The 25,683-nt window shown below is 41.4% G+C and overlaps 1 protein-coding gene across 1 annotated transcript in view; it reads right to left on the bottom strand.

Annotated features, from left to right (window-relative positions):
- Window positions 1-1,830: 1,830 nt before the first annotated feature.
- The window catches only part of LOC131048582 (uncharacterized), a 39,485-nt gene continuing 15,632 nt past the window's right edge, over window positions 1,831-25,683 (bottom strand). The window contains exon 3 of the mRNA XM_057982582.2: window positions 1,831-2,126. The gene's annotated coding sequence lies outside the window, so the exon portion shown is untranslated. The remainder of the gene's footprint in view (window positions 2,127-25,683) is intronic.

The raw sequence follows: 25,683 nt of genomic DNA on the forward strand, positions 1-25,683 counted from the left end.
TCCTGCCAATGGCCACCGTCTCGAGCAAAGGCTAAACAGTTTATACACGATTACATAAATTCCTACAATGGGAACTAGAGGCCTCCAAATGATTTATCCGTAAAAGATAAACCGGACAAAGTGATGGTTACAGTTCTTTCCTATACATCAAAGATAAAAAACCAGTTTTCAAATAGCTAATATAAAATAAAACAAAGATATTTTCTAGAAGATGAATAATTCCCCTTGAGCGGATTGCATAGCGATAATAAGCGATGACAAACACACTTTTATTGGTAACTATACCAAGAACTTTGGTCAAATTGCCTGAAATGTAGTATAATTTTGAACACACTTTTATTGGTACAAAGATGCCAAGCAAACATATGTTATATTGCATTCTGATTTTGTTGTATATTTAACTTGTAAACTGTACAAACTGTTTTCCAGACTTAAAAAAAAATCATCTGATTAGCATTATTACGTGCTTCTAATCTCCATGGCTTCGTTGGTTTACTGTTGTATTGATCTGTTCTAGTAACATTGCTCTGTTGCAGATCTGCACAGTGATATTTTACAATGGTTTTGATCGAGCAGCCTATTTTCCCAATATAGTGTCTATACGAGTAAGAGATCAAATAGTTCCTAAGATCTCCACAACTTGTCCTTCAAAAGTGAAAGATCCTCGTACATCTGTTTTTTATAAAGCAAAATTTGATTCATGGCTACAAAATAACCAGCTGAGTATACAACCACCTTTTCCTAATAATTGTACCCACTTAATTGACAATAGATACTTACCACAGGCTTATCACTAGATTTAATATAGTCTTAATTCTCATACTGTCCAACAACTACAGGCTTCATTGTAAAGTAATAATCTAATTTAGTCCCTGCCTAGTAAATACAACTATAAGTGCCATGATTGTCTTTGGTTTATTTGACAACTCCAAATGAGCTCTATGATAAAGTCATAATGGTTATGCTTTTATTTGAATGCCACTTGTGACCACAACATAATGTGTCTTACTTGGCTTCCTTCACGCTCGAATACAAAAATTATATAACCTTCAGCTAGTCCTTCAAAAGTGAAAGATCCTCATACATCTGTTTTTTATAAAGCAAAATTTGATTCATGGCTACAAAATAACCAGCTGAGTATACAACCACCTTTTGCTAATAATTCTACCCACTTAATTGACAATAGATACTTACCACAGGCTTATCACTAGATTTAATATAGTCTTAATTCTCATACTGTCCAACAACTACAGGCTTCATTGTAAAGTAATAACCTAATTTAGTCCCTGCCTAGTAAATACAACTATAAGTGCCATGATTGTCTTTGGTTTATTTGACAACTCCAAATGAGCTCTATGATAAAGTCATAATGGTTATGTTTTTATTTGAATGCCACTTGTGACCACAACATAATGTGTCTTACTTGGCTTCCTTCACGCTCGAATACAAAAATTATATAACCTTCAGCTAAAATGAAGGCAACACCTTTTAACATGATAACACACAAATAACCTAAACAAGTTTAACAAAAATAATCAGTTATCTAAAATCCCTGGTAAATAAGATGCATATAAGAGGGCTTCACATTTCAATAGAATTAACCAAGCAAAAACTCCATACAAATACTATACTTACCATCTCCCTGTTTACATTTACTTAAAATACAACTTACCACTACTAGAATATGCACACATCAGGAGACGAGAAAAATATAAAATAGCATACAACTTACCACTACTACAATATGCACACATCAGGAGACAAGAAAAATATAGAATAGCATACAACTTACCACTGCTACAATATGCACACATCAGGAGACAAGAAAAATATAGAATAGCAGATATCTTTGAAAATTACTTACTTATCCATTTACATTACCTAGAACTAGCAGATAATATATAACATAAGAAGCCTCACATAAACATACTTATATGCAGCCAGCACAAGAGATTCAATACCACCTTTAAGTTACAAACCTTTTTTCTTTAAATACAAACTGCTCACTTAGTTATGTGGTGTATCCAGGCAGTTGCATAAGATCCCACGGAACCCTATCAACAAGTTATCCTACTTGTCTGTAGCATATCTTCTTCTTGTCTGCATGCTGCAGAATGCTGTTTCCACTGCAAATCTCAACAAACAATAAAATCAGTACGAATAAACAAATCCAGATCCATCAACTCTATATTTCACATGGCTTCTCGACCATTATAATAAAGCTTTCGTGCTGCTGACAATGAAATTTTAACCATGCTTATTGGAAAAACATTGAGACATAGATAAAGTGACAAAACGAGGAAGAGAGGAAATATGGCTGCTAAAAAAATGATGGACCAGACCAAGGCCCATTCAAGAAATTAGAATAATGGGATTATTCTTTTAAAGTATATTGTTCTCTTGGGTTTTGATTGTATGGCATTTACACATGCAAAACTAAACGACTGGTGTTGGCTTACACCAAAAAAGAAAAAGAACAGTTCACAAACATCCCATATAACTGCAGGCAAGATTGCAGACTCCCATCTGTAATCAGATATTATTCTACGCAGCAATTGTACCTAAAAGAAAGGGTGGTACCTGTTGAAAATTCCGCTACAACATGGTAAACTGACTCTCATCTTAAAGAACCCTAAACTAGATAACGTAAAACTGAGAACCAATCAAAACTGCTGAACTTTAAATGAAAGAATTTACGAACACACAGTACAGAAACCCTAACTAATAAATACTCAGCTCTGCTCCAAATCACATCACTGTTTTATTAAACGGAAAACAGAAGTTAGAAAGCTTTCAAACACACTCTAAAAAGTAAAAACTGAATAATTAAAACACCTACCTTAAAGCCTCGTTTTATAGCTGAAGAAGAGACACTAAAAGTACTCTAGATCCTAAAACTGGATAAATCAACCCTCGATCTAAAGTTTATCCAAGGAATTTGTCCCCTTAAATAGACAAAGTAAAACTTGTGAAAAGCAAACTGCTGAATAAATAACTATTTTAAAAATGAAAAACAAACTAGACAAAAGCAACTACTGAATCTGGACAGCCATGAATAGAAGTGCCAAGAATGGAACAGCCAGAGGACAGCCAAGAATACAACTTCTGTTCTCTATGACTGTATGCTCTGCTGAAGTGCACCTAGGTTCCACACATGTACCAGCTACAGGACACATTCTGAGGTACCATAATCTAACACTCCCTATTACTGAGGGATGTATTTTCCACCAAAACCAATCTCTCCCTGCACATCTCAAACTTCCCCTTAGCTAGAGACTTCACTAGAATGTCTGCAACCTGCTAATTTGTCCAAACAGACTTGGGCAATTTCTTTCTTCTAAACTCTGTCTCCGACAAAGTGATATCTGATGTCAATGTGCTTGGAGCGGTCATGAAATACTTGATACAACTCTAACTGTCACAATAAATGACTGTAGGCCCCACCATCTCACTCGTCAGCTCTTCAATCAACTTGTAAACCCAGATGACTTCACAACAAGTTGTGCTAACTACCATGTAATCTGCCTCTGCTAAACCCAATACCACTGAAGTCTGCTTGCTGTTGAACCAGGATATGACTCCTGAACTCAAACTGAAGCAACATCCTGAAGTACTCTTCTGATGATCTACAACTCCTTCCCAATCAAGATCCACAAATCCATGTAGCGTCAACTCATTATCCCCTGCATATCTCAGACCAAAATGTATCATGCCCTTCAAGTACCAAAGTAGATACTTTGCAGAAACCCAGTGAATTGGCCTTAGGTCAACCATGAACTGGCACAAAGTGTTCACTGAGAAACATATATCTGTCTAGCATTGACCATATACATCAAGGATCCAATCAACTAATTGTACACTAAAGGATCTCGCAGATCTAAATCCAAGTCAGCATTCAACTTCACTTTCTATATCATAGGATTGGCAATGGGTTTGCAATCCATCATCTAGAACCTCTTCAGAATGTCAACTATGTATTGTCCCTATCTGAGGAAAACCTCATCTATATTTTGTGACACCTCTCAACACAAGAAATAGTGCATCAGTCCAATGTCCTTCATGAAGAGTTATTTGGCCAACTCTTCCATGCACCCTACAATGAGCTTCTCTGAACTCCTTGTAAGCAGCAGGTCATCTACATACAAGACCAAACTCACAACTCAAATCCTTAAAAATAAAAAGAACAAATTAGATCTCTAAGGCTATATTGACAAAACCCAAACCTCATCAGTACTCATCATTCCTGGAGTAGCAAGCACAAGATGCCTGCTTCAGCCCATAATGACCTTTTCTTCAATCTACATACATAGGTCACTCATCTATGCACTTGAAATTCTCTTATCTTATTATTGTGGACTTCTTCCTCAATCGGGCCATTCAAAAAAGTTGTCATAACATTCATTTGATGTAACTGCCAACCAATAATAGTTGTTTACGACATAATGGTCCTGCTAGAAGTATACCTAACAACTATAGAAATTAGTGTCATCAGATTTCCACAATCCATGCTACTATTCAATTATTTGTTTCTGGATTCAATTGTGTATACCAGTTTTTTATCATCAACGTTTCGAATCACACTCTGTGATTCATCATCAGGATGATCAAGAATGCCAAGCTCCTCATAATCAACCCCCTCTTTCTGATAGAATCCTCTAGCCACATACGAAGCCTTGTACTTCTCCATACTACCATTAGCTGCACACCCCAACTTATACAACCACATTTTATTCACCAATGATATCCCCACTGGTCTCAGCACTATCTCCCACATATCATGCTTCATGATGGAGTTGTACTCCATCATGGCATCCTAGTACATCCTTCTCAATATTGGAAGGCTTTGCATCAATGATGGAAGATATCAAAGCAACCTAACTCAGAAATTTCTCAGGAGAGGAGGATAACTTACCCGAAAGGAGTTCTTTGGAGCATCAAATTGTTCCTCTGCCTCCTAAAATGTTTGTTGAAGCCATTTTCACTTTCTAGCTACGCTATGGGATAAGTTGTGTCTTTACTTATAATAGAACCTGCCTTATCTAAACATGTGCTTCCTAAAACGGAAAACCTATGGATCAACGGTTCAAGTATTGTCTCCTCAACCGCTGGAAGCTCTTGGGACATGGAAGACCCTGCATGCTCCTCCACCTTCACATCCCAACTCACTACTATCTTCCTCCAAGAGAGAACATAGATCTTGTAAGCCTTAGGGGACTTATTGTAGCCAACTGTAATACTCTTCAAACTGGAGGGTTCAAGCTTCATCTTCTTGTCTTCTAGAATATGAATGAAAACTGGATTCCCAAACGCTTTGAAATGAGAAACATATAATTTCACCCTGTACAAACTTCCTCTATTGTCTTGTTCTTCAACTCTCTATAAGGACACTAAATCAATATGTATATTGTAGTAATATAAGCTTCTACCCAAAGAAACATGGGCAGATCTAGGTCATGAACCATAGACTTAACAATCTCTATTATGGACCTATTCCTTCTTTGCAAGCCCACTCTACTAAGGGTAGTATCTTATAAAACTCCCTCTTGATCGCTACTCTACCAAACAAATTAGTCATTGGAGGTATAATCCACTGCATTCCTATTTGTCTCATTCTCAGTAAGGACTTTGAATTCCTTAAAACCACAAAAGACCTCATCCTTAATCTTCATAAAATAAATCTTAGTCTTTCTGTAAGAATCATCGATGAAAATAACATAATAGAGATTACCTATTGATGAGGCTAATGACACAAGTCCACAAATGTCTAAATGAATCAGCTCTAGAATCCCCCATGACTATGCTCACTACTTGGAAAGGAGAACTTGGCATGCTTTCCAAATGCATATCCCTTGCAAACCCCGCTCCTCCACCTTGAAGTTAGGGAATTGAACCACCATGTCTTTCAAAAAAGGCCACAATTCACAGTCCCAGTGCCCAATTCTTCTATGCCAGAGCTTTTACAAATTATCACTATTGGTCAATAAAGCTCTCTACTTCACTAGATCGACCAACAACCTATAAAGGCAACCCTTTTTTAACTCACTTTGCCAAGACTCAGACAAGATTGAGGCTATGCTTCTTGCTGAGTAATTGTTTATCATCAAACTGAACCCTAAAGTTAGAATTTAATAGAAAAGAAACTGAAAGGAGACTTTTAGTCATCCCAAGAACATATAATAACTCGTGTAGCTCAAGGACTTCCCTTGCTCGCACGCACAATGAGATAGACCCTATCCCAATCACAAAGTACTTCACATAATCACTAAGCTTTATTTGGATGCGAGTATCATGTTCCTCCAATCTGATGATGGTGACATGTTCAAAGTCATATGTCTCAAGGCTCCACTATCAACATAGATTCAAACACCTGAGATTGTATTGGTGGAAAGTTACAACACCATGGCACAAGTAGAATCAAGCCTAGTGTTTATACTATTTGCAAAACATCCATAATTTTTTATAAAATTAAGGAACCCCTTTTCATCTTGTGTCTTCTTCTTTGCCTTAGTGTTGTGACCTTTTCACACATCGCCCCATTGCAAATGGGGAACCCCTACTTTTTAGGCCCTTCCGGTCTCTTGGCTTTGTTTTTTTGGGTCTTTTCGCAGCAATCTCGTCAGTCTCTCTGCTTTGCAAGTGTGGGGGTCATATTGATTAAGTCTGCTTTTCGTTTGAGCAAATTTGGTGGAGTCTAGGGCCTGTTTCATCAATTTTAGGGTTTCTACCTTCAATCCTAGATTTTAGGGGGTTTCTTTTGGGGTTTTGGGAAAATTGAACATACGACTGGAAACAGGACCCTTCAAGGAACCTCCCAATAAAATTTGAGCCAAAATAGAGTTTTAGAAAGTTCCTATTTTTTAGGGATTTTACCGAGTCCCGGAATGTCGTCATTTTGCCAAAAATCAAACTTTCTATTTTTAGTAAGTTTCTATTTATAGTAAGTCATTCTTGTGTCCTGTCTAGGGATCGTTCTGACGTTTTAAAGGTTTCTATTTTTGGAAAGTTTGTTCTGACAGGACCATTCGGGCAAGGTGACAAAGATCAAGCATTCGCGACTACTTCTAATTCCGGAAAGTCAGAAAGCAGACAAGGAGAGTCAGAAAATGGTTAAGTGCTAGAAGCCCATTCCTGAAGTGGAAAGCTCGAGAAATTTGTCTCTATCTGGGAAATCCCCTCAAATTCTTATATGGTGGCCCGATCCGAAAGAGGCTCAAAAAATCATACAAGTCTGGAAAGTGAAGTGAAGGAGTCTGGCATCAAGGAAGGAAGAAAGACGAATTTCCTTCCCTTAGGCAATCCAGTGCCCAAATTAGGGAGAAGGGGCCAAAACTGAGGGGTCATGGAGAATTCAAAATACAATGAAATTCCCTCTCTAATGCAAAATTGCGCCAAACTCACATCCCCATGGAGAAATGGAAGAAGTGCAAAATTCCAAGACTAAGGCAAAAATCCACCCCACTCCTTGAGAGGGCGCCAAAATGGCATGCTCAAGGAAAATGGACAAAACAATGAATTCCTTCCTCAAGTGAAAATTCCGCCCTAAGGCATGGAAGGGCACCAAAAGTGGAGTGGTCAGGGAAGAATTGAAAAGGGTATGAATTCCTCCACCTATGCAAAAATCCGCCTACAAGTGAGTTAAGGCGCCAAAATGAAGTATGCAAGGAGAACTTTAAAATTTGTGAATTCCACAACCTTAGCAAAAATCCGCACAAGAAGGTCATAAGGCGCCAAAACAAGGGAGTCAAGGAAGAACTCCAACGTGTGAAATTCCTCCTTCAATACAAAATTCTGCTCTAGGAGTTGGAAGGGCGCCAAAGCCAGGAGGTCATGGAGAACGTGGGTTCCTTGCCTTAGTAAAAACAATGCCCAAGGAGTACACAGGGCGCCAAATAGAAGGAGCCATGGAACGCATGGAAAATGGTGAATTCCTCCCTCATAAAGAAATTGTGCCCATGCCAGGTGAATGGTGCCAAACAAGGGTGTCCATGGAAAGCAAATGAAACGGCTAAGTCAAAGAAAATCAAAGGAACGAAGAAATTCCATGGCAGAGTGAATTCCACACCTTGAGAAGAATTGCACCCTACTCCTTAGGAAGGCGCCAAATTGGCCGAGGCATGGAAAATCCAAGAAGGTTCAAAATTCCATCACCAAGTGAGATTTGTGCCTAAGGAAGGTACGAGGACGCCAAAACTTGATGGTCATGGAAAGCTTCAAAAATCACAAAATTCCTTACCAATGCAAAATCATTGCCCAAGTCCAAAGGCAAGTGCCCGAGTCAAGGTATCAAGGAAGAGCATGGAAAGGATGAATTTCCTCTATCAAAGTCAAAATTCCAGGCCCAGTCAGGAAGTTGAGAATTTTCTAAGGCGTGGAAATAATGAAATTCCTTACACCAAGCTGAATTCCATGTTCCATGCCTAAGTTTGAAAGTCCAGGATGGAAATTTCCAAGGTAAGGGAAAATTTAGAGTCAAGGAAGAATGGAACTGCAGAAATCCCCTAAGTAGAAATTTTGAAAAATCTATTTTTAGAAACGAGATCTCATCGGAATACGGAATTTTTTGCAGATTTGGACTTGTGAGAGATTACTCTCTCTCCTAGATCTGGGTCCGAAATTTTAGGAGAATTCCTAAAAAATAGGAGATGGTAGAAAATTGTTGAAAATCTCCTCCAAGGCAAGGAAAATTGAGAAACTTCAAAAAAAAATACTTTGAGTTAGAGATTCTCCCTCTTGAAGTTTTCTCTCTCCAAGGTTTTTCTCACCAAGTGGCAGCCGAGTCAACGGATGCTAAATTAATGAAGCATCTCTTTGCATGCAGCCATCACATTTATGGCATTATGGCAGATTCCTTTTGCATGCAGCCGTCACGTTCAAGAGATGATGGTGCATTTATGGCATCATGGGCGATTTTTGCATAAGGGTACTATTGTCATTTTATGACACCCTTGGTCCATCAGTGAGAACCGATCAAAGATATGTTCCATGGACCAGCGTTGCCCAGTTGATCAAGGAGAAAAGCAGTGAAATCATGGTTTGAAGTGTTGCCTTGTTGGAAGTTCCTTGGCCCTCTCTTTCTCTTCTCCGGAACTCCGGAACTCCGGAACCCCGAGGTTTCGAGTTTCTTTGCCTTAGCCTCTTTCTTTCCTGCTCCTGAACTCCAGAACTCCAAGTTTCCGAAGTTCCCTTCCTTCCCTTAGCTTTTCTTTTGTTCTCCTCCCCGGAACTCCGGAACGCCCAAGTTCCCAAGTTCCTACCCCGGAACTCTGGAACCCCCAGGTTCCGAAGTTCCCTAGTCTTCAACCCCGAAACTCCGGAACCCCCAGGTTCCGAAGTTCCCTAGTCTTCAACCCCAGAACTCTGGAACCCCCAAGTTCCGAAGTTCCTTGTCCAACTACGCTGACCCCAATCTCCGAAGTCTTCTAAACTTGCTGAAGGCTTGCAACACTTCCGGATGGCGTGATTGACACTGAAGGCTTTAAATGCTCCGACAGTTTTGGTGACTTATGCACTTTTTTTTGTGGAGCCACAAGGGTGCATTTAATGTTTTTGACAGGATTTCCATCAAGAGAGGTACGGGGCCATGCTTGGTGACTTATGTCTTGCCTAACTTTGGAAGGTTAGTCAATCCACCTTCTCATGGTTTCCCTTTGTGGGTATGGCTAGGTTGCTTGCATGTACAAGTCAAGTGCATGCACTTCCCTGCACTTCCACATTGACATGCAAGGGTCATGATCACCCTTGTGACCATTTTCTATATAATTGCTTTTAAGCCTCATTGTAAAGGGTTCTCTCTCTGCTGCCTGGAGTTTTCTTATGCTCTCCTCTTCTCTTGAAGACTTGTAATCTTTGCATTTCTGCAACTGTAAGATTGCCGTTTGGCCTTATGATTAATTGAAGAACACTAATCTTGCCTTCTTTCAACCTATGTATGTTGTGTATGCTTTCTTACCTTCATCATAGGTGCATGTTGTGGCTCTTTCTCTTCATATATGCTGTGTTAGCTGGTTTTCTGAGTGTGACTTGTGGGAATCCTTCTCCCCTCTTGGCATTCAGGGGATTCTAACCTTGATCTATGCATTGGGGTTACTCATATAACTGAAAGTTGTGCATCTTCAGGGTGTTTCAGTTAATTACTTGTGTCATTTTGGTAGGGAGAGGAACAATCTCTTCTTGGTGCATCACCTCCCTTTGTTTCAAGCAATTTCTCTCTTCTCTTTTCCTCTGCAGATTGTTAGGATAGGTTTAGGAGTTAGTTTTGAAGTGTTGAGTTGGTTCAATACCTGCACCTAGATAGAGAAGGAAGTCGGCCTTCTCCGGAGATTCAACCCCCATGCGCAAGGTCCCACACTTCGGGGTTGTTTCCATGTTTCACAAGGTTGCTGAGTTGATAGCCTAGCAAGGGTGCAAGCTTTTGTGATTACAGTTTTTTGGCACGCCCGGTGGAACTTATTCAATTCACATGCTAAGGATTTAGTGCTATTCTTAGTGTTTTGGCCTTTAGAGGCAATCATCTCTCAAGAACTTGGCGACTCTGCTCAAGGACCAGTTCATGCTCACACAAAGTTCATAACTCTAGGACCTCGAAACCCCCAGGTTCCCAAGTCATCGTAACTCTGCTTACTCCAGAACCCCAGGTTCTGAAGTCAGTAAAGCCATCTTACTTTAGAACCTTGGAACCCCCAGTCTCCGAAGTGCTTAGACCCAAAAGCTAAGAACCCCCAAGTTCCGAACTCCCGAGCTTCCTCACTTCGGACATCCGAGCTCCCAAAGTGCCGAAGTGGTCACACTCCGAACCTCCGAGCTCCCGAGGGCGGTTGCAGATTTCATGCCCAAAATTCATACAAGGGCATCTTCTAGGGGCAGTTTCCAAATCATAGAGCTTCCATCTGCAGGCTCTAGAAGGAGGAGAGGTAGACCTTCATTATCACCAGTCAGGGGTGACGAAGTTGTAAACACTCCATCTCCCAGGTCTCGTTCTACTCCTCCATTTACAAGACCTTTTCTATCAAGGGCTCCCACCACTCATATCAATAGACCATTGTTTCACATGGCAAGAAATCAAGTCTTTGTTACCTTCAATGGGGGGAGTCCCCTTGTTTTGACTCAATGGAATGGCATACCAATGGCTGTGTTGAAAAGTATACCATACTTCACTGGTGAAATAGCTACTACACCCATTGAGCACATTCAAGACATTGCAAACATATGCTCTGTCCATAACATCACTCAGGACGATGTTGTTGTCAGACTCTTGGCCACATCCTTGAAAGGCAAAGCCTTGCAGTGGTATAGAGGATTGTCGTCTAGGTCCATCCACAATTGGGACGAATTGGGGGAGAAATTGTGCAACCATTTTGAAGGCAAAAGTGATCACCTATCACTTGTGGAGCAGTTAACTACAATCAAGAGGGCACCCCATGAGTTCATGGGAGACTTCAACTTCAGATTCCATAAGACATGGAATAGGATTCCTGCTCTAGTGAAGCCATTCCCAAATCATGCCTTCTTGTATTATCTTAGAGCTCTCAACAGCGATATAGTTGTTATGGTACAATCGATGGGTGGAGCCTCTCTACCGGGTGCATATGACATAGCCATAAGAGCAGAAAATTGTTTGATTCAAGCTGGGAAGATAGCACCAAGGCCTCCAATGCCTCTCTTCCCAGAAGCTCCAACTCAACAACCAACCTTGGCTCCTATTCCCATGGCACCTGCAAGTCAACCATCCATGCCATCTACGTCCTCTAATGAGCTCCATGAGGTTAAGGCTCTATTACAAAACTTTGGCAATGAATTGGTGACACTAAAAAGACAGCAAACTCAGTATAACAGACCTTACCAAACACAAGGTCAAAATTATCAGCAAAACAAGCCACCCTTTCAAGGGCAAAACCAATGGAGCAATGCCAGGCCTTTGAATAGTGTGAACCCCACAAATGCAAGCAACTCAAAGGTGATAGTTCCAATGCAAAATAACCTTGCCCAAGAGCAAGATTGGTGTCAACCATGTAATCAGCCACACAACCAAGGTGTATGCCAAAATGGAGGGCTTGCCCAAACCTTAGTAGTGCAAGATGAACCGACCACTTCTGGCCAGCAATATGACCCTAATCAACCTAGTGTTGGTCCCCAGGCTCACTTAAAAGGGGATTCTACCTTTGTCAATTGGCAGGAGGCAGAATTCTGTGGTTTGAACCAAACAAATGGTGAGTCCATGTTGCAGTATGCGAGGTCAAAGAAGAGAGCCATGGAGGCTACCTCACCTTCAACATCAGTCCAAGCTCCAACACCCAATGTAGTTGTCCATAATACAAGCCAAAGTACCATGCAAGGGAACAAGAGGCACGAAGAGGTCCAAGTCGTCCAAAGAGCAAAGTTAGACCTTGTAGCCTCAAAGGGGCCTCTAAAGTCAGTTGGTGTTCCTTTCAACATAGTTGATCAGATGAAGAAGGCCAACCTCAACGTCACTATGTGGGAGGCCCTTTCCATCCCATCCCAAAGGGATTTGCTTAAAGAGGCATTAATGGATGTCAATCAGTCAGGTGGTGAGGCAGCAGTCAGCGACAAGGCAACCTCCACCAGCTTGGTGCAGCCCAAGGAGGAAGAAGATTCAAGCAAGATCAGCAAGCCTCCCCCTTTCTATCTCTCCTTAATCATAGGAGACAACTTGGTTCACAACTGCATGATAGATTCACGAGCTAGTAGCTCAATCATGCCTAAGAAGGTAGCTGATCTTCTTGGCATAGAATATGAACCCATGACCAAAGGGGTGGTCCAGTTAGATGGCACTTCTATTAAGACAATAGGGGTGGTAAAAAATCTGAAGTTAACCTTGCATGCATGCCTGTTGTGACCATTTCACACATCGCCCCATTGAAAATGGGGACCCCCTCTTTTTGCTCGCCTTTCGCTTCGTTTTTTAGGATTTTGTTAGTCAGTCAGTTGTCTGGATTTAGGGTTAAGCCTTAGGGTTTTCGTTAACGTCTTTTCAAGCCAGAATCCAGTCAGTTTTGAGAGCTTTGAGCTTCTTTTCTAGGATGCAATTTTGAATGCAATGATTTCGCCAGATTGGTCTATTTTTCAATTGGAATTTTGAATGCAGAGCTTAATTTTTTCTAAGTGTTGAGGATGAAATGTGAATTTTTGTCCAATTGAATATTTTGACCAAATTTTGACTTTTTTGATTTTTGATCCCGGGCATTGAGAATGATTTGTTTTCGCCTCGTGAATTGATTAAACTTGTAAAATCATGTTATTTTGGCCTGTAGGAGCAAAATCGCTCCTGTCCCTCAGTGAAGGACCGGAGCTCGTTTTCAAATATCTTACTGTCCCTGCAGAGTCAAGATGAATTTCGAGTTGGAAGTGATAGAGAAAGGCGAGATCTTTCCATTGAATATAAATTGAAGATTTTCACGAACACAAAAATGCCTCCAGGAGTAAAATCGCTCCTGTCCCTCAGTGAAGGACCAGAGCTACAAATCAAATTTTGCTTTGTCCTTGCGGGATTTCGACGACTTGACGATTTGAAGAGGTCCAAAGGGAGATGTTTTATCAGATGAATATAATTTGAAGTGCAAATATGAAGAAGAATGACTCAGAATGCCAAAATCGCTCCTGTCCCTCAGGAAGGGACCAGGGCGAAGTACATTGTAGCTCCCGTCCCTCTCCCAGGGACCAGAGCGATATTCTTCATAGAGTAAAATCCAGGCCAAGATCAAGTCAAGTTCACGTTTGGTGGCAAGGAAGACGGTGAAATGAACTCATTGAATATAAATTGAATATTTTAAAATGTCAACAAGGGTCCCAAAATGCCTAGTTCGCTCCTGTCCCTCAGGAAGGGACCAGAGCGATTTTTGTTATAAATGATTTTCTTGCCAAGTTTCAATCGATCCCAAGGCATGAATGAATGAAAGGACGCATTACGAACCCGTTGAATATAAGTTTTGAAGGTGACAAGGTGAAATGAAGACCACAAGAACAAGTTCGCTCCTGTCCCTCTCCAAGGGACCAAGGCGATACAGTGGTTATGTTGCCTTTTCCTCAAGTTTAAAACCAATCCAAGTCAAAACGAAGGGTGGCAAGGACGTTTCAGGGCATTTCAATCAAGCACAAGTTACCAAGGTCATCACAGTAAAAGGGATTTGCACTCTAAGACCCAGTTCGCTCCTGTCCCTCAGGAAGGGACCAGAGCGATATTAGGTATATTGGCCAGCTCATGCAAGAATCACGTAAGGTCAAAGTTTTTCAAGGTCATACAAGGTCCGTGGTATAATTAGAAGGTGATATGCAAAGGTTTTGAACGTCCGAATGTTGCCAAACAAGCTAAAGAGCTCATATCGCTCCCGTCCTTTGGACAAGGACCAAAGCGATTTCATTAAAAACACTCATACTCCTTCAAAGTCAAGGCAAGGCGAGGATGGACGAGGTAAAAAGACGTTATTTCGAAGGCAATAAACGATGAACCAAGGTTAAATGTTACCAACTTGAGCTCAAAACGGAGAAAAAACATGGATCGCTCCTGTCCCTCTCCAAGGGACAAGGGCGATGATCCTTATAACATCCAAACACCTCATGAAAGCAAGTGGGACGTGCGTGGAATGGACTAGCAATGATGTTATTCTCCTAGCGATGGAAGTTCGAAGATCAAAGATGCAAGATGAACGTGAAAACATGGAGATCGCTCCTGTCCCTCTCCAAGGGACAAGGGCAATGTTAGCCAAAACACATGATATCCTTTGACAATCACGTTAAGATAAAGACGCACAAGGTTTTAAATGGCATTTGGAGGATGATACAGGGAAAGGTTCGTATCAAAATGGAGAATTTCAAGCGAAAACCTTAGGATCGCTCCTGTCCCTCTCCAAGGGACAAGGGCGATGATACATCTAAAGACACTCATGCGCACATGCAAGGCAATCTAATTCGAAGAACCCAACAAGATGATCGATTTGGAACGTGGAAATGAAGGAGTTGAACGTTGAAAACGCAAGAATCATGACAAAAATGGTGAATCGCTCCTGTCCCTCTCCAAGGGACCAGGGCGATGAGGTACGTCCACTTCATTTTCAAAATTTTGGCGCCAAATTAACCTCTTTGAATTTATTTTAATGCTAAAGTTCAATAAAATTTAAAATTCTATTTAATTAGCATTTAATATGGCGTTTTGCATTAATTAATTATTTTACCTTGATTTAAAAAATCGAAATTTATTAATTAAAATAAAAGGCATTTAATTAATTAATGAATTAATTAATTAAAAATCGAATGGAGCGCTCATACATGGAGGTCGGCCTTTATTATTTAATTAAAAAATCATTTTAAAATTGCTATATTTTCCAAGTCGGCCTTAATTAATGGAGAGGTGCAAGCGCTATATATGGAGGGTGAAATTGTCATTTTTATATCATCATTTTACCTTTCCACATGCGAATTAAGGAAGACAAAGGGTAGTGCGAAGTGTGTTTGAAGAAGTGCGAATATCATCCAAAGGTGGCGCTAATACTTCCAAGGTGGTGCGATATTTGAAGATCTTCATTTGAGCAAATTTGCCAAGACTTGAGGGTCACGCCAAAGGCGAACTTGAAAGATCACGTCAAAGACAAAGGTGGCGAAATTGATTTTCTTTGAGGAGATAACGTTGAAGATTATTTGTACCTCAATTTTGCCTAGGCGATCCTTTTCTTTTGCATTCTAGAGTTAGCTCTCTATTGAGGTATGGCGATTTGATTTTTATTGTTTTATTTGTTGATCGTCATATTTTAATATTTTGAATTTTGAATTTTGAATTCCTAGCTCAATCGTTTTATTTTAGGAAATGATAACTCAAAGACTTATCATGAAGTTTCCTAAAATTTCTCCTCTAATCTATGTTATTTATTGCAAAATCTAGCTTCTCATTATGAAATGTTGTGTAGGTATGGCGACCCCGAAGGCGGGAGCATCCACCAGTCGCTCAGCTCTCATGAAAGAAGATCAGAAGACCGAAGAGGTGGAGACCAAGATCGTGTCGAAGTGGAGCAACATTGGAGATACAAACTTGGGGAACTTTAGCACGAAGAAGTTTCAAGAGGTCCCTTACATTGGTAAGCCATCACCTGTCGCCCGGAGAATAATCGAGAGTGGTATCATTAAGGCGGCCGGCTTTCCTCCAGCTGTTCAGTGCCATGAATTGATGATCGAGTGTGCCCGTCACTATGATCCACAGTCCAGGACGATCTTAGCCATTGCTTAGACGTACAGTTGAGGAGACTCAAGGCTACTAAGTCCTTCCACATGAGTTCATATGTCATCTATGCCTTGATCAGGAGTGTTGAATACGCAGGACTACCTCACAGAGGAGTGATTGGAAGAGGACCCGGCGAGGTCAGAGCTTGTGATTCCTACACCTACTTGCATCATCCGCCAGGGAGCAACTATAAGTTGGTTAATGATACTTTCACGATGAACATCACCAGGACGTTGCAAGGTGGAATTCACAACAGGTTATCTCAGGATGCCCAGGAATTCATAAAGAGGTACGGTGCTTGGTTCATTCAGTTTCCCAAGTTCACTTATATTAGAGTGCATGGATGTCCTTTACCACCATACATGTTGCCGAGATATCCGACAGACAGAATTGTGTTACTTGAAGTAACAAGACAGTTGGCAGCATATGTGAAGGCATTCAGACACAGACATCAGAATGGAGTTCCAGTACCTATCATTTTGGGTAATTCAGTTGAGGTATGTCCTAATGCTTTAGCCATGGATGACGCAGAGAAGGAGTTAGCCTTATATTCTTTTTCATCTTTTGCTTTGAGAGAAAGCTTTGATCCACATGGACATTTAGAGGAGACGGTCGGTAGAAGGTTTAGGCATGAGTATCAGATCGAAGATTTTATGATGAACCTCTTAGATGATCTTGAAGTGAAACGGAAAATGCATTCTAGATTACCTTTGGATTTCATCAGGAAATGCAGGATTTACAGAGTGGCCGACCAAGCTCAGGACAGTGGCAGACATATCCAGTCTTCCTATGATCGAGAAAGCAAAACAGTAAGGTTAGATTGGAATGAGCCCGAGGTCGTGGATTTAGATACTTTGATGGCACCAGTCTTGTCTTGTACTCGCAGATGGGTTGACATTCAGCATCAGAAGTTAAGAGAGCAAGGCATAGCTATGTCTTTCACTTTGGAAGAGAAACCTGCCGAAGGTGGAGCTAGTGTGAGTGAAGGCAATCCTAATCCTAGAAATTCAGGTGAAGGTAACCTTCGATGTACCAGTGAGGGCAATCTCCATTCAAGAGGTTCGAAGAGGAAAGAGAGACCTGGAAAGAGAGAGTCTTCCAAGAAGAAACAAGAGGCTAACAGAGATCGATCATCGGGTACTTCTTCTAGACCTGAGAAGAGAACAATTCAAGTGGAAGAATCCATGGAGTCGATGGTACAGAACGATAGACAGGAGGAAGGACAGGCACAGCATGGTTCACCAGATGGATCTCTCCAAGACTATGAGTTAGATGAAGACAAAGAAGACAACGAAATAACATCTCCTCCCAGACAAGAAGAAATAGTGCATAAAGAGATTCAAGTTCAAGAAACAAGATCAATTATCCCAGATTGGTTGAAGGAAAGATTAACCAAGGTGATCGTAGTAGAGGACGAAGACAATGCAATTGATTTAGAGAGCCTTGTTGGACGTTCACACGAAGTAAAGAGAAGAGAAAGGCTACCAAGATGTCCAAGATGATTCGAGATGAGACTGGATCCAGGAAATTGCAGATAGCTACACCGGCAGCAGACAAATATGAAGGTGAGATCCTAGCAGAAGAATATGATATACAAACTTTTGAGTTAGGACCACCTACAGCAGAGCAGACTTTAGATGATGCTACCGATTCATTTGAGGCATTGAAAGACAAGCTTAGAGAAGAAATGGAGAAGAACAGAAAGCTTGAGAGAGAGGTCGGTGCATGGAGGACATATTTCAGTCACATCAATGAACCTTTGGGACGTCAGGATCCAGTTAGATCACCAGTACAAGCATTACCGCTTCAATCAATCAATGAAGCAGAAAGATTCAGGAACATGGTCCAACGTACAAGTAATTGGATGGATAGATCTCATACAGTGGCCATAGAGTTTGTAACAAGGATGATGAAGTTTATTCATCAAGCTATCCAGGTTCTTGAGATGATCCACAATTTGATGATAACAGTAGCTGCATTCGCCCATACCAAGGACGTTATCATTCCTATCTTGAAAGTTATTAGACACACATCAAGGAAGATTTTAGCGCAGGAGAGGATCTTGGATGGAGAACCTCACAGTTTGTTTCATTGGTCAACCTTACTCCATATGAAGAATGTTTTCTTTGAGGACATCAGTACTAGATGTAGCCAAGTTGAGGAGGTGATCAATCCGATCCAGGACAGAGTATTTGAGGTACTTTGTACCATTCTTGGCAGAAGGATCGAGGTCGAGACAGATGTGGATATGCAGGAACTAGAGGATAGAATCAAGGTCATCTTTTGCAAGGACGCAAATGTTACAGATGAGCAGTATGATCAGATGTTCGCCATCATGCTCCTGATTGAAAGAACAAAGGAACTTGAATCTACTTGGGACGCAGCTCTTCTAGATGCATTCGATCAGGTCATCCACTTAGAAGAGAGTATGAAGAATCTTCCTGAGATTCCAATCACAGAAATCGAAGGAATCGTGACAAAATTCATTGCATATGCTAAGAAAGAGAATTGGAAAGGGAATAAGATTCTAGATGAAAGGTTGTTACAGATGACATGACATCTTATTTCTCATTGGTTTATGCCTCCTAGGTTTTTGTGCCAAATTTAATATTTGGCTATGTATTTAATATTGTTCAGTAAAAAGGAGGCCATTTGTAACAAACCCTAATTAGGGTTTAGGTGTCATGATCTTGTCCATTGATTTACTTTCAATCTGGACCTTTCATTATAATTGGGGATGCTATTTATACCCCCATTTTTCATTTCATTGGGTAATAGAGAAATAGTGAAATAGTGTGAGAGTTAATAGTTGATGTAAGAGAGATTAGAGTTAGAAGCAATTTCATTTTGTAGTAAGATTGAGCTTTGAAGAGAGAAATTCAAGCAATTGTTGTACATGATGACTTGGAAATCAATAAAATATTGAAGTTATGGTGTTTTGTTGCAAATTTCTTGAGTTATCTTCATGGTTGTTTGATCTACTTGAATCGTGCTCAATCAAAGTAGTTTGTTAATTTGAAAGACTAAGTGTGACACTTGATATTTGGTAGGATTCGTACTCCAAACCACTAGCTTCTTGCTGATTGTAGGAACGCCTTGCGTGGTCGACTGGAAAAGACATTGAATCCTTAATCTTCAAACGTTATCGCATCTTGGATATGTACCTTCGTGGTAGTGTCCTTGATCTTTGATGCATTGAATATCATTTTATTACCTTAGAAGATCGCACTAATTTCAATTGAGTTGTTGTCTTATGGCAAAATTGAAGTTGGTTGAATCTTGCCAAGTCTTGTCCATACTAAGTCATTCATAGGGTTAGACTAGATTAGACCTCTTTCAAACCCTACTCCTTTTGTTATTTTTTTTTTTGAATAGTTTCCTTAGTTTAGTAAAATCTTGAGCTTTCGGAATACGTAAGGCCCCTTGGAGGAAACAGCAAATCACATCATACCGCTGGAAGCTTGTCCACACGTAGAGACCCTACTAAAAGAACCTTGGAGTCTACCTAACTGATCCTTTATGCGTATCTTCAGCAGTTAGAGACTATTTTCTCAAGAGAGGATAAGATGCCTATTGGTATTTTATTCTGTGTATGATGGTGTACAAAATACACGTCAACAATGCCCTAGTTGCACTGTCTTGCAAGACGTATCAATCATCGACCTCCCTGCCTTCTTTGCCATCTGTCTGTCTAGAGACTTCACCGCCAAGATAGGTGGGTACTTGTCTTCTGATTGGTCCCACATGTTATTTCGAACAAGGTATGGTACCAAGGTCACCATAAGGGCAAAGCCCATTGCCCAAAACCACATTGAGCCCTACACCCCTAGCCCTATAAACATGAATTGCACTTTGCATGAAGAGGGGGAGGAGTGTGCTATCCGTGAGCCTGCTACTCTCTTGCAAGAGGTTCCTAATTGCTTGCTGGACGAATGGGCCAATGCTTTTCAATTTGATCCATTAGCTGAGACTGAAGAGACTGGGCTTGGCACCTATTGTATCCATGAAGAGGATACTCCTATCCCTAACCTCATCAAGACGCAAGGAAATTTAGAGGGGTTATGGAACATGTTTTTTGATGGTTCAAGAAACAAGAATGGTGCAGGCGTTGGGGTGATGCTTGTTTCTCCTGAGCAGGGGAAATATTTCTTCTCTTTTAGGCTTCAATTTGGTTGCACTAACAATGTTGTTGAGTATGAAGCCTTGATCCAAGGTCTCCAACTTGCGTAAAGCAGGAAGATCAAATCTCTGCAGGTATTTGGAGATAGTGAGTTGGTTGGTAATCACATTCAAGCCCAAAGTGTAGCAAAAAACAACCTACTCAAATCATACAAACACAAGGTTTGGGATTTGATTGAAGGATTTGAGGCCTTCAATATCCAGAGCATTCCTAGAGGTCAAAACAAGCATGTTGATAGGCTTGCAGTGGTTGGTGCTCAATTAGACATACCAATGCATGTTGCAAGTGAGAGGGAGCAACACATCAGGCTTGTTGTGATGCCTGTTGTCCCAGACAATCAAGTAAATTGGCAAGTGTTTGAAAGCGATCAGCAGATCGTCAGCTTCTTGCAAAATGAAGCAGAGTTTTCTGCTAAAAATCAATCTAGGTTGCAAGACCAATATGGAGATCAAATCATGCAGCTCAACTCTAACAAGTTGCCTAAAGGTCTAGTTACCTTGGAGGGCATTTTCAACTAGGATGATCAGTTGAAGAAGAGGATGAACTTGGCTGCAAAGAGGGGTGATTACAAGCCAGTTGTTGTTGTTGAGGGTAGGTCCTTGAACTTGGGCAAGGTGTGTTCTTCAACCGAGCAAGAGGCCTTCGTTGAGCTTTGCCAACAATATGATGACATAGTTGCTTGGACCTATGAAGACTTGAAAGGTTTTGATCCTAGCCTACCCCAGCTTACCATAGAGCTAAACCCGGATGCAAAGCCAGTAAGACAGAAACAAAGGCCAATAAACCCCAAGATTGAGCCACTAATGAGGAAGGAGTTGACCAAGCTCATAGAAGCCAATATCATCTTCCCTATCAAGCACTCCTCCTGGGTGGCCAACCTTGTCCCCGTAAGGAAGAAGAATGGGGATATCAGACTATGTGTAGACTTTAGGGATCTCAATAGAGCCTCCCTCAAGGATCATTATCCCCTTCCCTCTATGGAGCAGATTCTCCAAAAGGTCAGTGGCTCAGAAAGATTTTCATTCTTGGATGGGTATTCAGGCTACAATCAGATCCTGGTCCAAGAATCAGACCAATACAAGACAGCAATTACTACTAAGTGGGGCACCTATGCTTATTGTAAAATGCCCTTTGGGCTAACCAACGCAGGTGCCACGTTCCAAAGAGCAATGGACATGGCCTTCAAGGGTGTGTATTAGCAAGGTTTGTGCTTGTATACCTTGATGACATAACTGTTTATTCGAAGCATGCAGCTGACCATCTTGGTCATCTTGAGCAAGTGTTCATGAAATGCAGGGAGTATGGTGTGTCATTGAACCCTAGCAAGTGTATTTGCTACTGATCAAGGAAGATTGCTAGGACACATCATATCCAAGGAGGATTTGACCATTGATCCAGAGCGAGTGGAGGCTATTCTTTCTCTTCCCCTCCCCAGTCACAAGAAAGGATTGCAAAGTTTCCTTGGTAGGATCAACTTTGTGAGGAGGTTCATTCCCAACCTTGCCACCATGGTAAAACCCCTCACTTCCATGTTGAAGAAAAACTTGGCTTTCAGTTGGACCAAGGAAGGGAGGGCCAGTTTTGAAGAGATCAAACAAGCAATTGCTCAGGCCCCTACCCTCGTCAATCCTAATTATGAAAGGGATTTTATCCTCTATACCTTCGGAGGAGAATCCAACATTTCAGCTGTCCTAACACAGCTGAACGATGACAAGTTGGAGCAACCTATTGCTTTCTTTAGTGAGGGGCTAAAGGACTATGAACTTAGATATAGCTATGTAGAGAAGCAAGTCCTCACTATTATAAGGGCATTAAAAAAGTTCAAGCACATGTTGTCCAACAACAGGATCCAGCTCTTAGTTCCGCATGCAAGTGTCAAGGATTTCCTTCTAAACAAGGATATCAGTGAGAAGAGGGTTGGGTGGATAACCAAGGTCATGGAGTATGACATCAACATCAAGATCACCAAGCTTGTAAAAGGCAGGGGCCTATGTGAACAACTTGTCTCATCTTTTGAGACTACTTCAGAGGTCGCCCTTGTGTTACAAGAGGATCAACCAACTGACAACATCACTCAATTCAGTTGGGTAAGTGACATGACCACCTTCTTAATGGAAGGTAGATACCCCCAAGGTCTAGACCGGACCAAAAGAAGACATTTTAGGTTGCAGTCCATTCCCTATGTCTTAGTGAATGGCACTCTTTTTCGAAAAGACTCCAATGGAGTCTTACTAAGATGCATCAAGCAAAACCAAGTCAGCAGATTGTTAAGAGGAATTTCATGATGGCTCTTTAGGGGGCCACTTCTCTGCAAGGACTACGGCTATCAAAATAATGAGGGCTGGTTATTACTGGCCATTCTTATTCAGTGACTCACGTAGATGGGTGAAGAATTGCAAGAAATGTGCTCTCTTCTCTAGGAAGCAAAGACTAGCTGCCCTACCCCTTCATTCCATCCAAGCAAATCAACCATTCGCCCAATGGGGTTTAGACTTCATTGGCATGATAAACCCACCTTCTAGTGCTGGCCATAGGTGGATCTTGGCCGCAACAGATTACTTCACCAGGTGGACAGAGGTAGTTGCATTGAGGGATGCTACTGAGGCCTCAGTGTTGGAATTCCTTGAGGGAATTGTGACAAGATTCGGTGTCCCCTCCACCATCATATCAGACAATGCCAGGGCATTTGTTGGAACCCAAATCAGTTCTTGGGCAGTTAAGCATGGTGTATACTTGAAGACATCATCCAACTATTACCCTCAAGGTAATGGCTTAGCTGAATCTTCCAACAAGAACCTCATCAAAATAATTAAAAGGACAATTGAAGACAATCAGAGGGCATGGCACACTAAGTTGAGGACAGCCTTATGTGCTGACAGGATCACACCCAAGAGGGTGATTGGTAACTCCCCTTTCATGCTAGTATATGGGAAGGAAGCAAGACTCCCAACTTCCCTAGAGTTACCCTCCCTCGAACTAGCACATCAGCTGGAATTAATAGAGAATGATGCCATGACAGTAAGACTAGCTGAGGTGATGGAGCTGGAGGAGGTTAGAAGTCAGGCTATGCATACACTTAAGACTCATCAAGAGCAAGTTAAGAAGGTTTTTGACAAAAAAGCTACTAATAGGGTCTTCAAAGAGGGAGACCTAGTTCTCAAGTGGGATGGAGACAGAGCCAAAGCTGGGCGACACTCCAAATTTGATGTTATCTGGAGTGGTCCATATGTCACTAGTTGCAAGGAGGCCAATGCATTTCATCTCTCCAAGCTTGATGGTGAAGTTCTTCCAATCCCAGTGAATGGGATTCATCTCAAGCCTTGCTTCTAAAGAGGGTGTTGATGACTATGTAAATATTAGACTAGAGGTTGTTTTGCTTTCATGAGTGCTTATGCACATGCCACATTCTCCTTAAGAGGGTGTATGCTCTAGTTTTCAGTTTTCCTCCAAGTTATGGCACACACATGTTTAGGATTTCCATGACTCAGTGCCCAATGGATGCTTAAGGCTTCTGGACTTCGTGCTTAGCAGGCAAGCATCCCACAGAAATCGCCAAAAATGTTGTCATTTTATGACACCCCTGGTCCATCAATGAGAACCGATCAGAGATATGTTCCATGGACCAGCGTTGCCCAATTGATCAAGGAGAAAAGCAGTGAAATCATGGTTTGAAGTGTTGCCTTGTCGGAAGTTCCTTGGCCCTCTCTTTCTCTTCTCTGGAACTCCGGAACCCCGAGGTTTCGAGTTTCTTTGCCTTAGCCTCTTTCTTTCCTACTTCGGAACTCCGGAACTCCAAGTTTCTAAAGTTCCCTTCGTTCCCTTAGCTTTTCTTCTACTCTCCTTCCTGGAACTCCGGAACCCCCAGGTTCCAAAGTTCCCTAGTCTTCAACCCCGAAACTCCGGAACCCCCAGGTTCCGAAGTTCCCTAGTCTTCACCCCAAGAACTCCGGAACCCCCAGGTTCTGAAGTTCCCTAGTCTTCAACCCCGGAACTACGATAACCCCCAGGTTCCCAAATTCCTTGTCCAACTACGGTGACCCCAGTCTCCGAAGTCTTCTAAACTTGCTTCTGGCTTGCAACACTTCCAGATGGCGTGATCGACACTCAAGGCTTTAAATGCTCCAACAGTTTTAGTGACTTATGCACTTTTTTTTGTGGAGCCACAAGGGTGCATTTAATGTTTTTGGCAGGATTTCCATCAAGGGAGGTATGGAGCCATGCTTGGTGACTTATGTCTTGCCTGACTTTGGAAGGTTAGTCAATCCACCTTCTCAAGGTTTCCCTTCGTGGGTATGGCTAGGTTGCTTGCATGTACAAATCAAGTGCATGCACTTCCCTGCACTTCCAGACTGACATGCAAGGGTCATGATCACCCTTGTGACCATTTTCTATATGATGGCTTTTAAGCCTCATTGTAAAGGGTTCTCTCCCTGCTGCCTGGAGTTTTCTTATACTCTCCTCTTCTCTTGAAGACTCGTAATCTTTGCATTTCTGCAACTGTAAGATTGGCGTTTGGCCTTATGATTAATTGAAGAACACTGTTCTTGCCTTCTTTCAAACTATGTATGTTGTGTATGCTTTCTTACCTTCATCATAGGTGCATGTTGTGGCTCTTTCTCTTCATATATGCTGTGTTAACTGGTTTTCTGAGTGTGACTTGTGGGAATCCTTCTCCCCTCTTGGCATTCAGTGGATTCTAACCTTCATCTATGCATTGGGGTTACTCATATAACTGAAAGTTGTGCATCTTCAAGGTGTTTCAGTTAATTACTTGTGTCATTTCGGTAGGGAGAAAAATAATCTCTTCTTGGTGCATCACCTCCCTTTGTTTCAAGCAATTTCTCTCTTCTTTTCCTCTGCAAATTGTTAGGATAGGTTTAGGAGTTAGTTTTGAAGTGTTGAGTTGGTTCAACAACTGCACCTAGATAGAGAAGGAAGCCAGCCTTCTCCGGAGATTCAACCCCCATGTGCAAGGTCCCACACTTCGGGGTTGTTTCCATGTTTCACAAGGTTGCTGAGTTAATAGCCTAGCAAGGGTGCAAGCTTTTGTGATAACAGGTACATTCATTGCATAGTGGGCACTTTTTGAATGCAATGGTTAATTAATGCTTTATGGGTGCCATTTTTGGCAGGATTGTAATTAATTGTATATGGGCTTTATGGGGTATTTATTGCTGATTCCCACCTTGTTGCATCTTGAGTGGAGAATCTTTTAGGGAAAACCCTAATTAGGGTTTTGCATGTAGCCAGGGCTTGAAGCCTATATAAAGAGCTGACC

Source organism: Cryptomeria japonica, chromosome 7 (assembly GCF_030272615.1).
Source record: "Cryptomeria japonica chromosome 7, Sugi_1.0, whole genome shotgun sequence".
NCBI classification, from domain to species: Eukaryota; Viridiplantae; Streptophyta; class Pinopsida; order Cupressales; family Cupressaceae; genus Cryptomeria; species Cryptomeria japonica.